At 38.9% G+C, this 21337-nt stretch overlaps 1 protein-coding gene across 2 annotated transcripts in view; it reads left to right on the top strand.

Moving 5' to 3' along the window:
- The first annotated feature begins 570 nt into the window (after positions 1-570).
- PLCE1 (phospholipase C epsilon 1) overlaps positions 571-21337 on the top strand; it is a 161761-nt gene continuing 140994 nt past the window's right edge. For both annotated transcript variants that reach the window (XM_074907442.1, XM_074907441.1), the window contains exon 1: positions 571-716. The gene's annotated coding sequence lies outside the window, so the exon portion shown is untranslated. The remainder of the gene's footprint in view (positions 717-21337) is intronic.

The following is a 21337-nucleotide window of genomic DNA, read 5'->3' as shown; positions in this document are numbered from 1 at the left end:
CGTCTGGTCTCTCATGAGCAGTCGCGCACGCAGCGCGCGGGGGGAGCAGCTGGGGTTGCAGTTTCGGGGCAGTGCCGCCGAGGGGTACCCGCCAAACTGTAGGACGTGGAGTCGCCCAAACGCCGCCCGGAGCGGACCGCGCGTCCCCTCCCGGCGCCGGCCGCCGCGGGGTGCGCACCCGCCACGGGGCCGGGCGGGCGCCTCGCCTGCGGGGCGGACTGCAAAGCCACCGCGCCCCCCTCGTCGCGGTGCCTGTGCGGGCGCGGAGCCGCCGCGGCGCAGGACGAGGAGGAGCCGCCGGCGGACGGGCTTGCCCGGCTCCCGCGCTGGGCTGCGCTTAGCGACCCAGCCCGGCCCGGGGGCAGCCGCCCGGCGGGAGAATTCCGCCCCCCTCCCCCGCCGCCGAGGAGGGGCGGTCTCGGGGGAACCCGCCCCGGCCGCTCCGTGGCTGAGTCAGCCGGCGGTGCTGCCCCCGCGGCACCGCCTCCCTCCCGCCCCGGCCCGGCGGGGCGGTGCGCGCCCGCCCGCAGCCCCCGCCCCCGGCCCGCCGGGGTAGGAGCCTGGCTCGCTCCGCCGCCCCGGGCAGCGGCGGCCGTGGAGCGCCGGCGAGGCGGGGGCAGCCCCGTCCTGCGGACTGCTCCGCTGCCGAGGCCCCGCCGCTGCTGCAGTCGCCGGCCGGCCCGAGGAGGAGGAAGATGCCGGCGGGACGCTGAAAGGTGCGTCCCCTGCTCACCCCCGCCCGCTTTCCCGGGCTCCCTTCCCGGCTCTCGAGCGAGGCAGACGTTTCCCCCAGGGCCTCGGTCCCCCCGACCCCGGCGGGGGGCTGCCCGCTGCGGCCGTTCCCGGCGGCGGGCCGGGGCTCCCCTTTCGGCCATGTTCCGCAGCCCCGGGACGCCGGCGGCCGGACCCGGTGTTCCCCGGCGGCCCGCGCCCCCCTGAGCCCTCCCCACCTGACCTGTGCTTCGGGGCTCCCCCCCCTTCCCGCGGGAGGGTTCAGGAAAATCCCAAATGCAAAAGCGTGTTGGGGTGGGTTGCCCATATCCCACGTTGTTACACATTCATCCCTCGCTTTCCCTGTTCTCTTTTTTTACCCGTTGTGATTGTACAAACAGTTGTTACTGTTTTACATTCAAGCCTGGCTGATTGTGACCCACCAAGAGCGGTGCAGCTCGTGGGAGATCTGGCGTCAGAAGGAGCCTCTGGTGTGAGTGGCAGGGGCGATGTCGTCTCTCACCCACTCGGTGGGTCTCGGCGGGCCCCTCTGGCGGGCTCTCAGCCCTCCTCGCAGGCGCTGCAGGCCCTGGTGCCCAGGCACGAAGGGCACGTGAATTCCTTCCAGCTCCAGACTTCTCTTTAGCCTGCTTGGTGAAGTGTGGTTGAGTTACGAAGACTCTTAAGTCTGCAAACACTTACTGAAGTGTTTGTAGGATCAGGACCAAAGTGGCCGGGCATGATGCTTATCGGTTCTGCTGCACACTCTTGGGATGCCACCAGCACAGGTGATATGGGGAAGAGCCTATACAGGTGGCTGCAAACTAGGCTTCTGATAAAGAAAGTGTAAGAACTGGGTGGAGTGGTAGAGAAATCCTTAAAATATCAGCTGTACTTCAAAGGAATAGCCATACGTTTCACAGTAAGGTGCTTGTGTGAGGTGCGGAATTGGGCTTGCAGTTGTATTCATATGTCAAAAGTTTGCTGTGTCAGTCCTGTACGTTTTGTATATTTGAAAGGGGATCAGAGAACCTTCCAGCTATGCAAAAAACCATTTACTAATTGCTGCAAAGCAGTGACCATTATGCAGTTTAAGAAGTCACTTAAGAAGTGTTTCCAACTGCAGATAATCATCTTTGATCTGTGGTGTCTCATCCTGTGGAACGTCAATGGCAAACAACCTATGTTTGTGATCGTTACAAAAACAAAATGAAAAACACCTAAACAAATTTGGGAGCAATGGAACAAACAAGGCGACACCAGCAACATTCTGTGTATTAGGAAATGCTTCAGAGAGAAATGCCTAAGTCATCAAAGAGCATGCCCAGCCTGTGTATAAATTCACAAAGGATTACTGAAATCTTTATTTCTTAGTCATCTAAATAGAACTTATTCATGATCTGCCATATTGAGGTATTAATCTAGTATACTGTAATGAGTTCATTCGTATTTTCACACATGGTAAGAAGTTTGTTATTAAGACCTTGTGACTGCAGACCAGACAGTGGAGTTCCTGCCCCCTCAATTCACATTAATGTAATGTATGCATCTTAACCAATAAAAGTGTGGTGTTCAAGCCAGTGTTCCAACAATTTCATAAGGGAAATACCCCACCCCCACCCCCGAGTAGAACTTCAAGTTCAAGAAACATGAAAACTCTACTGCAGAATAAAAAAATTCTCAAAGCTATTTACTGGAAATCATAGAAGAAGTTCATGCAAGAGATGATAAGATAATTTGAGGTCTGGGAGATTTGTAAAATGAGAAAAAGAAATTCTCTATATTTAGGTTATCCAGAAGAACATTGTGAAATGATTGGAGCACTATTTGTAAGTACCCATGTAAGAGAGCATTTCTTGTATCAAATGGCTTCTCTATTTAAGAGAAATATGAATATTAAGATCCAGTGACTACAACCTGCACTCCAGTATAGAAGCAAGGCATATGCTGAAAAGTGACGGTTGTAACAGTTCATGAAAAGTTGTGGTAAATTTATAATGGTTGGAAACATTTAGCTCAAGTTAGCAGCTCTTCTTTCTTGAAGAACAGCTGTAATTTAGCAATAGTTCTTGGATTTGAAACAAGAATTAGTTAAAGGAAGACCTGAGTTACAAAGGAGGCAAAACCCTATCTATTATTTCATTAGAAGTCCATGATTGGCATAGGGATTTTTCATTAAACATTAAGGTTTTTTAGTGATTCTTTAATTTACCTGCATATTTACAAAAGTATTTCTTGAAGATTTTATTCTTTTTAAACACTAAAGATCACACTTTGGAACAAGGGTTGTTTTCTCTTTGTATGGCACCTACCACAAAATGGGTATTGGCTCATGACTAAACTTTATAAGTGACAATGGTAGTGTTATTAGCAATAATTCACATAGTTTTTGTTTTAATTACTTTCTGAAAATAGTGGTAAATGAACCATTGGAACGAATCACGCAGCTCTAGCACGGACAGACATTCTCACGTCTGTTCACAATGCAGCCATTGATGGTTTAATTTGAGTAATGGCTATCATTTGATTATGCAGGCAGCAGGTTAATGGCTGTCTTTACCTTTAGTATGCAGTCTGATTAATTTTTAAATAATACTTTTCATCATGGCTCTGTTTTAGAACACTATTAGCATGCTAACCTGAAATCCATGGTTTTCCTTAGGTGAATTCTGTCCCTTCTTGAGCCTGCTTAATCTCATTTAGAGAAGAATTGTTGCACGTGTATTTCAGGGCCTAAATGACCGAGTACATATTATATGAGAGCAGTCCAGCTTACTCTGCATACTGTTTTATTTGTCTTGGCAAATATATACATATATCTGCTTGTGGGTGGGGTTTCCACAGTCATGGTTCTGCCAGATATTGGTCATATTTCACTGTGATTTTTTTTTTTTTTTCTTTTTAAGCGGTGAAGTGATGACAATTTTTCTTTGCATTTCCTATATTGGGAACTCTAATGTTTTTCTGGTTTTGAGGCACAGAATTTTGATCTTACTTGAAAAAATGTAGTTAATTTGCAAATATGTCACTACAGGATCAAAGTCTGGTCCTTGGTGGTTCCATATAGTCTGTTGTGGTGACATGTATTTGCAAGACTTTACTGTCACTTATTTTAAACTCTCACTTCTTAACTGCCCAGTCATTCATAAATAATCTAACACATCAAACAAAAGCTACATGTGCCATCAGTTACGGAAAACTGGTAGACTACAAGAGCTAGAAGGAATGAGTTAACTCTCCACCAGAATTATCCTTCTTCCAGAGCCCACTGTATTTCTCCAGTCTATCTAGGGTCAATGATGCTGTTGCAGGTAATAAAAGTAGCAGGGACATGCGCCTTGTGGAATATGTGGCATGCCCCAGGGAGCTGCCTTCTGTGTTCTTTACATCTGAAGCTCTTATGTACTCCAGCATAACTTTTGACTATGGAGACAGTGGAGACTTGAGTCTCGGACGAGGAAGTGTATTTTCTAGGCCAGCATATTTACTGTAATATTTTACTCATGGTAGTCTGAGGTATATCATAATAGTTTAAATAGGCTGTCAACTCTGGGATACTTTTAATTCTACATTGCTATCAGTAAGTAATATTTAATAATTTGTTATGACATTGTTAGTGGAGCCACCTCATTAAAAAAAATTAAATATACTATTGCAATTTTCAATTGTAACATTTAATAAGTAATTTAAAAATTAAATACTCAGGTATTTTCAGTATACTTTGTTACTCATTTGAATGTTTTCAATGAGACAAAGAAAGTGGAAACTTTGATTGCAAATTCAAAGTTACCATTTGAAAATATTTATTTTTGGGGTAATGGTTTTATTCTATTAGTATGCACAAGTGCTACATAACTTGCATCTAATAATAGTGTGTTTTCTTAAACAGATGACTCTCCAGTTGCATTGACCTTGCCTTGTGTAGTAGGACCTTGCTGTCTGCTGTTTCAGACAATGCTCTGATGTGAGACCTCTCCTCCCACAGTATTTTTCTCTGTGCTACAGCATACAGCAAGAATGCTGTTGCAGTGATCTCTGGTATTTGAGGTTTTTGTTACACTGCATCTTCTTTCTAACACTTTCATAATGCATTCCTTTACTCCAAGTACAAAACTGTGTTGCTTGGATTAGGTTAATTTATTTCTGAAGCACTGCAAAGATCTTTCAGCAGTATTTGAGGAAACCCAAGTTGGTTTCCCTTTGGAATTTAGCAAGATAAAAAAGGGGTCATGTAGCAGAGTAGCTACTGCTTTGTGCACTAGCAACACTTCATATTAAAGAACAACCTGTAGACTTCCTCTTGAGAAACTTTATTGATGTGAATGCCTCCTTTTTAATTCTTCTAGTGTTGCTACGGTTGCTTTGGATTACAGCTATGTACCAAATTGCAAGGGAAAAAGAAAACCTGGTGTTTTGATATCCAGGCTGAATTGCCTTCTGAAGACAGCATTTTGATTCTGGTGTAATTTTAGGTAATTTTCATACTCTGATATTTTTTAAAATATGTATTTTCAACCAGTTATTGTTCAGTTCAGACAAATATGTTAAAATACATTTATAAACAGATTGTTTAATTGGTAGGCAGAGATTGGTTAGTATTATTTTAACTTTTACTAGAAAAATTCATACTTTCCATGACTTTCAAATATATCCAGTGTTCTGTGAGCATATGAATTGTTTCTACTGAAAGCTGTGGGAAAATAATTTAATTGCAGGTATTTCTTGTGAAAGTTTCAAGTTTCTGCCCACTCTCTGCACCTGTTTTAGTTCACTAGGCTTATGGGAAGCAGTAAAACTAGAAGAGTATCTATCCAAGGCTTCAACCCCCTAGATTTCTGACTTCAGGAGAGACTGACAAACAGGCTGCATCCCTGTTTCTTCTGTAATTCACATTCGCTCTTTAGCTATGCTGAAGGCTGCTTTTCTGTAACATCTTGAGAGGCAAAAGTGTCAGAGTAACAGGTAGATAATGCTTCTTGAAGTCTTTTGTATTGTGGTACATGTGCATTACTGCAGTAGTTCTGCTTTTTTTAGATGAAAAATATTTCTTAATGTGGTTCTTCTAGAGCCCTTGAAATTTTTCTGTGTAGCTGTTACTTTTGTGAATATTCTTGTTTGCATTTTCTCCTCAGAGAACAAGGTGGACATACAAAAAGGGGAGAATCTCGCATAATTAACTTTGTTTTGTTGTGATTGCACCTTTTTTGTTTGCTTTCACTTTTCTTAATGGTGAATTTATGGAAAATAAACAAAAATAGAAAAAAGCAAGCGGTTGGACAGCTGCTTATTTAGGAATATTTTATTTTATTTAGGAATAAGATATAATAATAATAAAATAATATATTATTTTATTTAGGAATATTTTAACCTTAATAACCACTTAAAATGTTGCTGCTGTTAGTAGTTTGAATATACATCTACTCTTATTCTGTGCTTTAATTCAGTGAAGTATAAACAAGAAGTACCACTTCAGTGTTGGTGTTCACTCGGTAGACATAGAAATGAAATACGGAGAAACTTAATATAAAAATGGATGGTTCATATGTGTCACTAACTACAACCTCCATGGCAATCCCATTTAGGAGCATTTACAATATTAATAGCCTGGGTAATTTAAATATATGTCCAATTATGGTGCTTTTTCTTGATTATATTTTTGTAGGAGAAATTTAGAAAGTAGTCACTGTTTCATCATCTGTCACTGTGTAAAATTTCAACAAGTTATACCATCCAAGCTAAATAAACTATTCCTTTGAATAGTCTTCATGTGTCTACCAATATCTAATAGGTATACTTAAGGGTTCAGTTCTGTGTGTTTGGTTTTGTTTTGCTTGTTTTCAAAATGATCTTCTTTTCTTGTAAGATACAGCTGTTGGAGGACACTGTTTAAGGATGGTAATGACTGCTCAGTGCTTCCTGCCCACCAGTAATTCATCCAGTTTCGAATTTGATCTTGCTCTAGATGTTTTCCAGTTTCCCTTCCTCCTTCATAGTGTGTAGTCTTGAGTCCTGTTACCCTGAGTTAGGTTGTAAGAGGGAGTGGTTGATACTTAGGGAGGGTGGTACCATTTCATTCTTCTGTGTCTTTGGTACTTTTGGTTTGACATAACTGCGGTATGGTATTAGCATATTGCCAGTTGTTACCTGATACTGTGGTATGTGGAGTTACAGATTGCTTTCCACAAGAGAAATGGTTGTGTGGTTTCAGTTCCCTGCAATGTGAATGATGTGCAAGGAAGCAAGAATTATCTCTATTTTCAGGGTGTGTTCCTATCAGAGATAGTTGTCTCAATGAGAATACCCTTATATCCCTGCAGACTGGACACCTGCAGAAGCTACGTCTCAGCTGAAAGGGTCAAATCAAATAAAAGGTTGACTGTATGTTTACATTCACCGAAGTCTACTCTCCAATAAGTGTATCGCTTAACAATACTGTTCCCTTTCTCCCCACAAGACCTCTCCGTGGGCTGGTATCTAGCAGAACAGCTCAGTCATGCCTTCCCCTCCAGTGTTACATGAAGTCTGCAGTGTTTCTGAAAAAGGAGAATTATTGTCATTTGCTGAGAAGGGAAAAGTGCAGTTTTTTCATTCCTAAGCATAAGAACTGCTCTGTCTGTACTCCTGACTCATATCTGAAAGTGGTTCTTTGCCTTCTGTATCTTTGAAAATACGGGCTCTTCTGAGTACACCATGTCATAGAAACCTATATATCTTTCCTACATTTTGGATATGTATTTTATGTAATATGCCTCCACTACAGATAAAATTATGGAATAGTTAACATAAAGATGTTACCATGCAACTACTTATGCAGAGATTTAAAAATGCCAGCTGTGTGTATAGTGTTACCTCATATGTGAAAGGTTGAGATGTTTCCTAGCTTCGGAGAAGTCATGATGTTGACTCTATATAATTCTTCTCTTTTAAAGAACAGTAAACCTTGGATCTGTAGTATATCTGTCAGGATACTTCTGGATAGATTCTTATTACCTCTCTTGAAAATTATATTAGCTTAGCCCAAATCCATGTAACATTGGATGCTGTTCTTTTTATTGTGTTACTTATTCCATGTTGGCAGAAATATGTGTGTAAAAATACAGTTTTTGGTATCCAGTTGCTTTTTGGTCCCCCGTTAAAACAGATTTCAGAGACTGTATTACAGGATTCTACTACGTGGCTGAACTAGCTTGCAGTATGAAACAGAAATGTTTATTTTTTTTTTTTTTGGTTTTTTTTTTTTTTTTTTTTAAGATGTGTGAACTCACAGGAGAATGTCGTGGGTTTTTTGGTTTTTAAAAATTTCTTTTACCTAAGTCAAACTAGCCTTCTTGGTACGTCACCAAAAAACATTTGTAGATTAAAATCTGGCATTTAAACTTGTTTGGGAATACAGTTGAATCCCAAAATGCACTATTCAGTTGTTTCCATTCTCATCTAGCTTTCCTGAACTAAAAAGAAAATTAAGTATGTACATAGTACCCTGGTATCAGAATGTTGCGATCATTAATAATCTAGCTTTAGTGGCCAATTCTGCTGTGGAGAAAGAGTAGAATGTTAATACTGTTCTTTCTTGTTTGTGTTAAGCTAGTTATGGAAACATTCTGGATTTGCTATAAAGAAAGAATATTCTTTTAAAACAGTTTAGGATCATGAGTAAGAGGGATTTTTGAGTCTCTTAAATTATTTAATGCGTTTTTTTTAGTGGTCAGCTGGAATTTTTCTTGTTCCAACAAATTCTGAGCTATGGCAAATGTTTTATTTTTAACTGAATTTCTGTGTCACTCTGAATATTTTTGGAGGAATGTTTTGCTTGTTGTGATTATGTCCATGCAGCAAATTCTGGAACTCTGTCTTAGAACTTCTTATTTCTGTGTAATAGGAGATAATGACTTGAGCAGATCAGGGGAAATAGGAAGTCTTAATTATAAATTTTTGTAGATTTGTTTATATAAAGAATAGGACTTTCTTGGAAACCAGCAACATTTTGGAATGTAAATGGTCCTTCCTACTTTTCTAAGATAGAATCAGAAAAAAGAATGGGTAAGTTTTGATACTAATAAATGGATAATATCTACAATTGAAATCTATTTTTGCAGGTTTTTCTAGTCTTTCAAACCATATCCATTCTGGGGGCATGCCAACAAACTGATTTTATTATGAAAACTGTTGTCAGCACCAACTGTTCAGTGCATCAAGTTCCAAATCCTCATTATCCTTCCACTTCTATGATTAGTTTGTCTTAAAGTAATAAAGGTGGAACCTTTCTTTGTGTCTTAAAATTCTTAAGTCTTTATTGTTCCCATTTTCTTATTGTTTTTATAACTAAATAGTCTGTTTTTAAAGATGGGATTATGAGTAATTATATAATGATACGACTGGGGACTTAAAACAGTGCCTTTTCTGAGTACATTACTGTAAGAATTAGCAATACTGTGAAGTCTGTTTAGAAATTAATTCTCCATACTATTTGAACTGTGATTCTAGATTTGCAAGCCAGGTTCAGTAGTGGTTTGTAGAAATAAACAGTTCCCTAGACAGCAGGCTATAAAACAGGTCAGTGTTAAAATATGCAGTAACATCTTTCAAATGTCTGTATAGTATTAGACTACTATGCCTGTCTGAATTATCTTTCAAGATTCAGCTCTTAACATCTGTTTGGAGTTTTGTTACCTGATAGGCATAGGAATGGTAGAGATGCATAGACAGTAAAGAGTTTTCAGGAGGTCTTCAAGTCCACCCCTCCAGAAGAGGCAAGTTGCGTGTTCTCTTAAATTCTACAAATGTCATTCTGCTTTGCCAAAAGCTTACCCCCATGGTTGTGTCATCCACTCCTTTTATTTCATATACTCTTTATTCTGTTACGCAAGTTGGTAATGAAAATGTTTTATCCTTAACAGTCAATTGTCCTGTTGGCTAGGTATATAAAGCTGTTATTGAGGCTAAAGTTTCTGAGGACAAAAGAAACAGTTATAATGCTACAGCACAGTATTATCCTGTCTAATAGCTTCTGTGCACCCCCGAACTTCATCTCAACTGTGTGCTTAATAGGAAGCTGCATGGAGTTGACTTATGAGTCAGTGGGAGAGCTGTAAAAATATTTGAGGAAGGTGTGTGTGCAGATTTAAAGCAAGGCAAAATAATTTGGTGTAACAGCATTGGAGCTGTGATGGCCAATAAAGTATCTTATCTGTAGATGAGTCACTATGCTCTAAACTCATGTACCTTCCTCTGACTTGACATGGTGCTCTGATTATTTTTCTTTTGCTTTATAATGCCATTCTCAGTCTTTTATCAGCTTTTCTGTTCCCTTGAGTTCTGAGGACACTATTGAGAAGATCAGAAAGCCCCAAAGAAAAAAAAAACAACAAACCCTTCACTTGCTGTTCTTGCTTGAATTTACACTTACCAATCTCTCCCAAACATTTCAGGTGCCTTTGACTTGATGAAATCAACGGATTTTTTTTTAAAAAAAACAGTAGCCTGTCTCCTGATTTTCCTGCTTTACCCATCTTGCTTACAGTAAAGTTCTATTCTGTTAGCAACCATATGCATCCCTAAAACGTTTTAAAGTTTGAACTGACAGAGACTGTCTCAGCTCTTGGCCAGTGAATGCTAAGAAAGTTGGCCATGTTCCCTCTACTTGCCAGAAAAGCATGAAAGCTGAGGCCCTTCCTCTGTCAGAGAAAAGGGAAGCTCTGATCTTTCTGCATACTGAATTTTGCAAGTATTGAGTCCCAGACCTATTCTTGGTATGACTTGTCTGTCTCTTGCTTTCTAAATGTGGCCCAAAGGCCCCAGGAAAAGGCCTCTACACAAGTTCACTGTAGATTAGATCAACCTGGGCTTTTTCCTCTGCTTATCAGTTTGACTGTACTTTTGGTTTTTTTGGTTACAGTTTTAAATATCAACAAAAACATCCCATTTCTGCAGTAATGTGGCTTTTATGCCTGTGGCTTGCCTCTGTTATTTTTTCTACTAAATCTAAAGACCTGCTTGCTTCATTTTTAAAATATTTGATGTACATATGAGAGTATCATTAAAAGAGCATAGATGTTGATGTGATGTTTTGTCCTATTTATTGTGTGTTTGGGTGTAGGCACTGCCAGAACCTGATCCTCTCTCATACAGGGCTTTAAAACTTTCCCTATGCAGATAATCTGACAATCTGTTGAATGATGTGCAACTATATAGAATAGAGAGACAATATTAATTCATGAAAGAAATGATCTGTAAAGTTAGGCTTATTTTTAATATGTACTGGTATGGTTTTAAAATATTTAATTCTTTATTGTCAAATATTTGGATTTAAAGCATTAAAAATCCAAATTAGAATTGGATTAGAATCCTGAATTTAAAAGTAGTACATTAATAATACGTCTTTCTCATTCTTTTTGCCATAACTATACCTAAGACTATGTAGAGGTTGCTGTGTAATTTTTCCTGGTGAGTGTATTATGAAAACAAAACAAATGTTTTGGTTTTTATTGTTGTTATAGGTGAATATTATGCAGACCTGAATTATGTACAGCTATTACACAGTTATATAAATAATGTACACCTGAACTCAGCTTTTTCTCTGTAGTTATGGAATATTTTCTGTAGTGGGAATAGTCTTTATTTTTCAGAAAGGTCACATGTAAAATAAGAGTGACGAGATGCATACATTGTATTTTCAAAAATATGTTGAAACATTATAGTACTCTTAGTGTTATTACTTCCATAGCTGTTTCTGCCTTTATAACAGCATTAGAATGCTTAAGTAAAAAAAGCCAGCATTAATAGTTAATAAACAGTTAATAAGTTAATAAAGCCAGAAAACTATACAGAATCCATGAAGACCTTAGCATGAGTGTGCAGTCTGTTTCTAATTTAACCTGTTCTCAGATTACTCTCAGGAACTGTTCTAAGTTTGTCAAATACTTTGAGAGGTCTACAGCAGGTTTTTGTTTTGAAGGTAGAGCTTGCCTTTCCTAAATTAAATTTCATTCCGCTGATTTTATTTTTCTTAAAGGTAGGTAAAAAGGGAAAGCAGTATTCAATAAATAATTTTTGATAGCTTTGGAAGTCAGTAAAAAGATGTCTGGAATATGTAGGGGGTCTGAGTGTGACATAGTCCCTGCTAAATTAACAGGAACAGGTCTAAGGAGGCACTTAACAGTTTGCAAGATAAGTCCATAATAAAATAAAAGGACTACTGATTTAGAAAAAAAATGCCCTAGAATTTAAGGATGCCAACTGATTTTGAAAGGACAGAAATGAAAAAGATCTGCAGGAGCAGGTAACTGTTTTGAGGTGTGGCAGTGGCATGCCTAAGATGACAGAGGAACAATATTTCATTTGAAATCTCAAAGGACAGGTTTGTCTGCTTTCATTTACGTATAATGGTTTTATATGTTGTTTTTTCATAAGTCATCAACTCTTATCCATGAACTTTATTCTAGATGTATAGGTTCTATTTTTTTTTCTCCTCACCTCAGTTCTCACACATAATCTGCTTCTTCCTTGTTGGCTTCCTAACAACCAGAAAGTGATATATAGGAAGTGATATATGGCAATACTATCTACATTAGAAACTGTTATTATTTAAACAAAGAACTCCATATAGTGTCCAAGATACTAGTTGACAAAATGGAGAGTTTCAAACTGACTGTTGTACCTTGTGGGTGCTGGTACGGGTGATGATACTCTCACTGAGTTACCATTTAGAAGCACTGTCTCTGTGTATCAATGAACTTGAGCAGTAGTGGCAAGCCACTGATAAGCATCACCTTACAAACTGTCTTGAAACAGTTTTTTGTTTTAACACTGTTTTGAAGTATTACATAGGTTTTTGTACGCAGAGCACTGTTGCAAGAATCGGGCATGGTTTTGTTCAAAACTATGTAGATTGCATAGACTATTAGTTTTCGTTATTGCTTTGCCTCCCCTCAGGGATTTTTTTCTCATGCCAGTTATTACTTCATAATGCACTCAGTTGCTTGCTAAGGTCATAATTGGTTTGATCAATCAGTCCTGCAGGTGAACCTCCTGCATCTAGCCTACAGGTTTTTCCCCTCAGCAGGATGAAGTCAGTGTTGTTATCTTGTCCAAGAGAAGCCTGATTGCAAGGCCTTAGGCTGCTCCTTATCTTTCAGTTTGCTGCCCCAATACTGGCCTGATAGTGCTTGATTCAGAGTAATCTCCTCATCCCTGCTCTTGGCCTTGCTGGTGACATGCAAAAGTCTGTATTTGTTGTGCTGTTCAGGTGTTACTTGATCATTACATTTCCTCAACTTCTTTTTATCATTTGTGGTGAGAATGTGGTTGTGCCTGATGATGAGGCCAAGGATGTCCCTTGTTGGGGAGCTGCAGGAGGGAGCAATGGGAGGACGAGCTGGGGGCTGAGGCTCTGCTGCAGCCTTACTCATCCTGACATCAGCATCAGTGGATGAGTCAGGTCTCCTGTCAATCTGACAGGTTTGGTTGAAAGGTCAGGAGCAGCAGAGGATGGGGCCTGGGCTCAGAGCTGCCAACGATGTAGCTCAGCCCAGGACTGAGGGGACAATCCTGAGCTGAAATAGATCCTGTGCGCATTTGTGGGGGCTGCAGGTGAGGCTGGTTGTGGCATTTAAGGACTTGGTGTCCTTGGGGACCTAACACTCCCTCTGACAGACATCTGCAATGATCCCATCCTGGGTTAACATCACATATTGTACTAGTTGCAGCGTTGGTTTGTCTTTATCATGTCCGAGTGCGTTACAGAAAACGAGTAGTTTCATCTTCAACCGTTACAACAGAAATAACCTTGAGTGTTTCAGCATGTGTTTGCTGGTTCATTATCTTTTACAGTCATTTTGCAGTTGGGTTCTTTGGTTTGATTAACTGGCACTGACTGTTTCCTCTCTGGTGCTTTCCATTCTCCCTGCTCAATCTTAGGTATACACCAGGTATATGTATATGCCTCCTCCCTTCTAAGACCTTTTTGAGCTAAATATAAGGATATGAAGTAATGTTACAGCAGCAGAAATGCACAACTGGGTACAAACTAATGCACAACTGGGTGTAAACTAATCTTTCTGCTTGACTGAGAAAGTAGCCTATATATGTAATGCTCATTTTTACATAATATGTTCTTACTGAGGCATATGAATATTGGAATGTATGTGTATCTAGTTTAGGGTAAAAAAACCCAACAAGATTTCTTAGTTGATTTTTCAGATTTTAGTGAAGCACTGTTGTTTGGATACTAGCAGAGTCTCTGGCACATTCTGCCACTTATGTCAAAATACAAAAGGGTGTTCCAGAGAAGGAAGTGTCCTTTTCCAAATTATGACTGCATTTTTTAGCCTGATTTCTTATGAAAACAACTTTGCAAAGTCACACTGTGTGTCTGTATGTCTTTTCTTTGAACTTTTAAATTGTCCTGTAGCAATCAGGTGTATTACAAAAGTGCAGATCTCAAAGATGCTAAAGACTCAACAAATTTAATGCACGTTACTTGGGTACAGAAGAGAAGTTCTGTAAGTAGTTCTGGCTGTGTGGAGTTTGTTCTGAGAGTTTACACATTAGTGGAGGGTCCATGTAGAAGAAAGACCTTAGTAATACCCCATTTGTAAGAAAAGCTTCCGTTGAAACTGGCATCTCCTTAGGCATCACATTCAGCATTACTTCGAGAAGTAACTAAGGTATATAATGCTTGGTTATCATGTTTTCTGTTGTTTTTAAATGTACCTTTAGCTACTGGTTACTCTACATGGACATTAAATATCCTCTGAAATACTTGTTCATTAATTTTACCAATGACTTCACTGTTTTAAAATTTCATTCCTTTGAAATTTCGTTTCATTCAGCTGAAAATACAAGAACTTTTAAGAAATGTAACAAACTTTGAACAAGTGATTGTGTTAGATAAGCATAGAATTAACTTTTGCCACACATTCTTATGCCAGTTGTGAAGACTGCACTTAAGTTGAACACTTGCAGAAGGTTTTATCCCAAAAGAAAGGGTGAAGTCCAAATACACAATTGTAACCCACAGGTTCTAAATGGGAATCAGCCATTTTGTAAAAACGCTTAATGGACTACTTTCATAGAGGTTCTGAAGGATAACCAAGAAAAGCAAATCTGCATTTGCTCAGCAAGGATATAGACTTTTGTTGCAATAATTTTAAAGATCCTCAAATAAAGGATTGCCTAAATGTGTCATCATCGTATATGGAGACAAGCCATATTCACCTTCAGGCGTCTTTCTCCTTCAAATAAGTTGTTAAAGAAATGCAAGTGGAGCTTGAGGAACATGGAAGTTGCTGTGAACATGGTTTTCTCTGTGTCTGGTTTCATTTATCTTAGATGATGTGAAGGTATATTATAAAAGAAACCTAATTTTGACCCTGCATCTGTTTTCATCCTATTTATTTATTGGATAAGATTGAATTACTAGTATTTATAATGTGAATTACAGTGATGCCTGGAAGAGCTTTAAGTATTAAAACATTTAATTTAACATGATCACTTAAAATTGATTCTATTGGTAATGATCTCTTATGTTAACATAGTAAATATCTTGCAACATCAAAAAAAAAAAATAAAATTGCAGTTGTGTGGTGACTTGCTGCTTGCACATTTAATTCTGGCAAGAGCCAACATCTTAGAGATTACTTCATGGCTTGAATGACTCAAATGTCAGGGTGGGCTTTCTCCCAGAGAATGATGTGGTTGATAAAGCCATCATAGGCAAAAATGAATGTAGTGTTGATTTGCTCAGGAAAATATCTTTTGATGTATTTGAGTAGTAATGTTTTCAGTGTCACAGTGCTTAATATCTAGAAATGTTAGAATAGTAGTAGTACAGAAATTTTCATGTATTTTCAGGGATATTTGATCAGTAGTCTTCTGAAAATTACATCTTTCTCAAGCAGGTAATTAATTACCGTCTAAGCAAAACCTCCTGTTTTTTTCTCTTGAATTCTCTATTAGGCATGATAATAATATGCAGATGAAATAGCAGATGTTCAAAAGAGAAAGTAAATATAATGATGCTAAATATTATGATTCCTGAATGAGTGGTATGAATAGGTCAGGAATGGTATACAAAGAAAATGTATTTTGAGAAAGTGCAAGAGTGGTGCAGGAATTTAATAATGTTAGTCTGAAGCATTTAAAATATTTTTCTTTGCTTTTCTAGAACTAGAGTGTAAATGCATAGATTGACAAATGACTGAACTCTTGTTCACATATAGATTAGCTTTTCATTTTTATTTGAAACATATACTGGGGTTTCAGACTTAACTCTTGTTGCAGTTATGACAGCTGAGCAATAATATATGTTACTATTCAATTAATATTTTTACTGGGACTACCATGGCTTAGCATAATGTGAATAAAAGTGTTAGCTTGGGTAGAAGAACTGTAGTGATGTATGTGCCTCTAACATATCATCAGACATTTTAGTAGTCAGAAATATTTTTATTACAGGTTTGTTCTGTTCTCACCAGTGTGACTAGAATTACAGCTAATGGAGGACAGTGAGAGAGGGAAATGAGAGAAGACTTGGGTATTCATTCACACAATAAGTGCTGTGAGGAAGAATGAACATGATGAGGAACTTTAAGTGTTCTTGTTGCTTATTGTGTGACCTGTTTCAGAGTAATTTTAAAACTTCGGCAGGGTAACATTTTTTTATGGCAAGGTGCAATTCCAGTTTATTGAAATATATATCAGTACCACTTAAAGTCCCTTAAAGGCATGGTTTCACTTTGGGCAGAAATGCTAGATGAGCTCAGATGGGAAGGCCAGGAAGACCTCCCGGTGATGCTTTGTTGTCAAGTGGAACCAGATAAGAAAGATTTGCCAGGGCTCGAGATTCTTGCTGGAGGGACAAGGATTTCTGCCTTGTGATGCTAGCCTCTCTAGTATGACTTTAGGAAAAGGGAGGAAGAGAGACAATAGCGTTAGGATAGTTGGGAAATGTTCTTTACCTCAAGGCTGAATTGTCACTAAGTTACAAGCTGCTGAGCTAAGGCTTGTAGATCCTCTGAATTAGTACTTCTTATTGCAGTGTCCAGGTAAATAAACCTACTTCTGTAGAAACTGATGTGCTGGTTTCTATCACTGCTGAAGCTTGAGTCCCAGTGCAGGGAGACAAACCTTGCTGGGAGGCATAGGTGGTGCTCCAGGCCAGGCGTGGAGTGTGATTGGCATGCTGTGAGGCCTGAACCCTGTCCAGTAGTCTGAAAGGGTCAGCCTGCTGTAGGGCTGGGCTGGTGGCTGGCTGGCCAAGACATTAACTTCTAAAGGCTTGAAGCAGCTGACTTTGACAAACACTATCCTTTGGTCAAGGTAGCATCTCTGAAATCATCTCTCATGGGTGTGGTAGGAAGAGAAATGCTCAATTCTGTCACTGGTGTGCCACTGTGAATCTGTGGTTGGACGTTTTTTTTGAAAGTGAAGGCCTGCAATTTCCTACTTACTTTCCTTTTGCATTCAGGAGCTCATCTGGCTTTCAAAGAATGTAATTTTTCCTGCTCACATACTGAGTTTATTTGTGATAATAATTCTTTGAAGAGAGAATTTGATAGAAACTAGAATGGAGGGAGTATACCATGTTTACAAATGACATTAATATGTAGTCCCAGGTTACTGTTGACTTTTTAGAGTCGTAAAGAGTACACATTTCAAAGTGACAAATTTTTATGCAGTAACCAAGTTCTCAGAACAGTAATGTTTTTATGTAAGCATTCCATTTTGTATTAACATTCTGAGGCCACAGAAGTGATTGTCAAATGACAGGAAATACATGCAATAATTTTCCCCATATTTATTATTTGTATTTGATGACAACAATTTTCATTCATATTTTAACAGAAACACTTTGTAATATTTTAAAAATAATTTGTAATTGAAATTCACTGTGCACAAAACCCCTCCATGTCTGCTTCTTCGCTTCTGTTTGCAGGGTTTTACTTAGCGTCCCGATCAGTAGAAGATTCTCCTGTTATTTTCCAATGTATTTCACTCTGGGTGGCCTTAGTGAAGGAATTTACTGTGCTTTATTGACTGAGAAGAAATAGCGTAAATTGACTATGGAGAAACCATGTGAATGAACGTGTGTGTGTAGAACTTGAGAACTTGTTAAAGGATAAAACAAAGATATGAATGATGGCATTGAGTCCAACGGAACCACAAAATCTTCAAAGGTGGACAAAGCCTTGAAATGGGATGATGGCTAAATTATTTCCCAGTTTGAAGCTGTTGGTGTTTCAAAGGATCTGAATGATTGATTGTTGGTACTCAAATACACACAGAACATGTGGGCAGTGCTGTGAATACGCTACTTGCTGTGCACTGCGGATCTGCACAAGGTCCTCGGTGGGCCTGAGTGAGGCAGTTCTGATCTTGTGGCAGGAGTGATGTATTACTAGGCTCAGTTAATCCCCATATTAAAAACTGAGCTAACTTAGCTGAATACTTGCTTGGGGTTGAAAGAGACAAACCTGTTACTTGCCTTAGTCTTTTTCTGTTGTGTCCAGTGCATATCTTCCTTTATAGCAGTTCAGTTCATGGCTAAACTTAAGTTAGAATGAAATTTAGAAAAAGGTAGTTTGTACAGAAGCTGGAAAGGAGCATTGGGGTTTCTGGTGTTTCCACATTGAAACAGCCCCCATTTCCTTAGGCTGGTATCACACAAAGAAGGATTGCAGTGAGAACGCTGTAATTGGTGTAGGGATCAGCTGTGGACAACTGATGAAGGACAAATCACCATCTGCATAGTGCAAGTTATTTCCAGTCATTACCAGGTGAAAACTTTAATAAAGTTGCTGTGTGATTAATCCGTGTCCCTTGCATCTTGTTTTTTATTTCTGCATGTCTAAGGTTTCAGCTGCTGTTCAGTTGCTTGATCTCACATTTGACTTTAAGGTGAAAAATGTCTGGTAGACTATATGGATGGAAAAAAAAATTTTTTTAATACAGTGATCTTTAATCCTGATGGACATAGTGAACATAAGATACTTAAGATGGTGTAGGGGGGTTGACCAAAGCTGTTCTGAATGAGTCTTAAAGTTGGCTAAATGAAAATGTGTTTGTGGAGCTGTAGGAAAGCGGTCTTGCTCAGCTCATACTGCTTAAGCTGTCAAAGAAGTCAGCTCTCATCTAGGATTCCTTTCTGCCTTTTTTCCTTTTTTTTTTTTTTTTTGAAAGACCTTTGATTTTATCATAATATTTCTCATTGTTGATCAAGAAAGTGGCTTTGTTTATTTTGCTTTACTGAATGGCATTTCCTGGTTTTATTTGTTTGTTGGAGGTGTTTACAGTCTTTCTTTCATTTCTTCTAACAGGAATTCCTTACATTTTAATTTTTAAAGCTTTGCCTAGCTTATGATGTGTCTTCCCTGTCATGTTTTCAGCTGAATTTACTTTAGTGAAAATGCAGCCTTGTAAGAAAGTTGAAATTTCACTCTTCCTTTTGAGGACATACTGTCTTTGTTTAGATAACCAGGTACTCTTAAATCTGTGCAGCAGCTGAACTAGAGAAATGTTGATTAAAAATTGAGAGAGTGTGGTTAAGATGGGTAATTCTTTGTATTAGTTTTAGACAGATGATGGTCTGGTAAGGGGCAGAGAAAGAATTGATTCTTTTAGTAAGTGTAGTTATTAACCCTGATGAATGTAACTGGAGAATTGAGTTGATGCTCCTGGTTTTCAAGATCACAGTGATATGTATTTGTTTTATATAATATATTTTATTAATTTGCAGTAATTTTCAGTTATTTTCCTTTATGTTCCTTTATAGTTTATCTAATCTCTCCAAGAGATTCTGCTTACCAGTGCCAAGTTTGTTGAATTCTGTTCTTTGAAGATTTTTGTTTTAAATTCTGCTGCACTCCCTTTTCCTATGAGTGTGACTCAGTGCTCCAAAATCTTTCAGCCATTTGAGGCTATTTTCAGAGTTCTTCAAAAAGTTGAGGAAATTATTCCAGAAGTATTGTTCAAAGATGGAAAAGGATAATCTCACCTTTAATTGTTAGAGTTGTCATGCATCTCAGATAGAAGGACCTGTTCATTTGAGTGTTGATGAAATTACAGCTTTCAGTGTATTGCAGATCAGATCTAGAAAGAAATAAAGAACTGACTCTGACAGTAAGATAAATTCAGTCTTGGGGGTTCTCTCAGTGTGTTTCCTCATACAGAAGAGGATTTTCTGTAAAGAAATGAAGAGTCAAGCTGGTATCTGGCAGTAACTTCAGATTCTGCCTGATGCAGTGATGAATGATGAGGCAATTACGGGTTCACCATCTGGCAGCCATTTGCATAGTTTGAGACATCTAATACTTGATGATGTTTAGATAAGTATTCTAAAAATTAAAAAAAGATGCTCTAACTTGACAGGATATATAAATACTGTGGTTTTTCAAGATTTTTTTTTTGTTGTTGAAACACAGACACTGGTGGTAAATCTGAGATTCTGCATGATGCTTTGTGCCAAATAAAATGTTGTATCTTGCTTCTAACTGTTCAGATAGGTTTTGTGCACATCTTGAGTGATTCTTAAGAGTCTGGCTATTTCGTCCTTACTGTTTGCCCATGATTCCCTGGGCAGAAGGAAGGTTTAGAAAACTGATGACAACACATTGGTGCCCTGTTCTTGTACTGGTATCTTCTGCTTGTTTCTGAGATAAGGCACTGTAATGAAAAGCTAACAGTGTGCATGATAAAAGATAAATTAAAGAGGAGTCAGTAAATGTGGGTTTCTTATTCTCTTCAAGGAATTGATCTGGAACAAACTAGCTTATTTACTAAAAAAAATGTTCTTTAATTGTAAATGGATATTTGAAGTGTATGAACAAATTTCCTCATGAATCAGTTGTTTTCTTAAGAGTTTGAACTGAGATTATATTGTTCAAACACAGTTGTTGGAGTGATCTGAGATGATCAATAGTTTTGTATACATTTACCATGTCAAATTATTTCTCTAGTTCACTGTTTCCCAAGAATCTTTCTTGTTGACTGCTTATGCCTTTGATGTTGTGTAAATATTTATTAATTTGAATTAATTAATGTAATTTTTTTGGTTGTTGGGGGTGTGCTTTGTGTGCTGAAACGTCTTTGTTTAGGATTGTCACCATGTATAGGTAGCACATAGGATGAAAATAGGAGAAATAGCTATAGGTGTCCCAGCATAGCCAGGGAAGAAGGGAGGATTGTCAGGCTGCTTTCATTTGCCCTTTAGCTGTCTTGAATTGCCTTCTGTGCCTGTCCAATAGCAGTTTGCCCATGGAAACCACCAGTATGTGTTTTGTACTGTCACATACCTTTTTGTCAGTCCCCTCATTCTCTGCACCCATAATCTTGGCCCCTACTGGGCATTCACCATAAAGCGCTCACAGCATCCTACCTGCTGAATTGCGTTTGGTATCTCTGGCAGCATGCAACTTGTCTAAATAATCCCCTTTACCATGACACCCATCCCTTACTTGCCTCCTGTACAGTTACTGTGTCTCCCACAGTCCCAACCAGCGTCCTCAAATATTTATCTAATCATCTTTTCCCTGACAGCCTAGAGTTGAAAGGCTTTCCAACTCAGCACATTGTGTTCAGTTCTGATCGTTCATATGGCTTTCCTTAGACTAAATAATAGTCTAAGTCTTAA

Source organism: Athene noctua, chromosome 5 (genome assembly GCF_965140245.1).
Source record: "Athene noctua chromosome 5, bAthNoc1.hap1.1, whole genome shotgun sequence".
NCBI lineage: Eukaryota > Metazoa > Chordata > Aves > Strigiformes > Strigidae > Athene > Athene noctua.
Note: the sequence above shows the minus strand (reverse complement) of the source record. Positions and strands in the feature narration are given on the sequence as shown.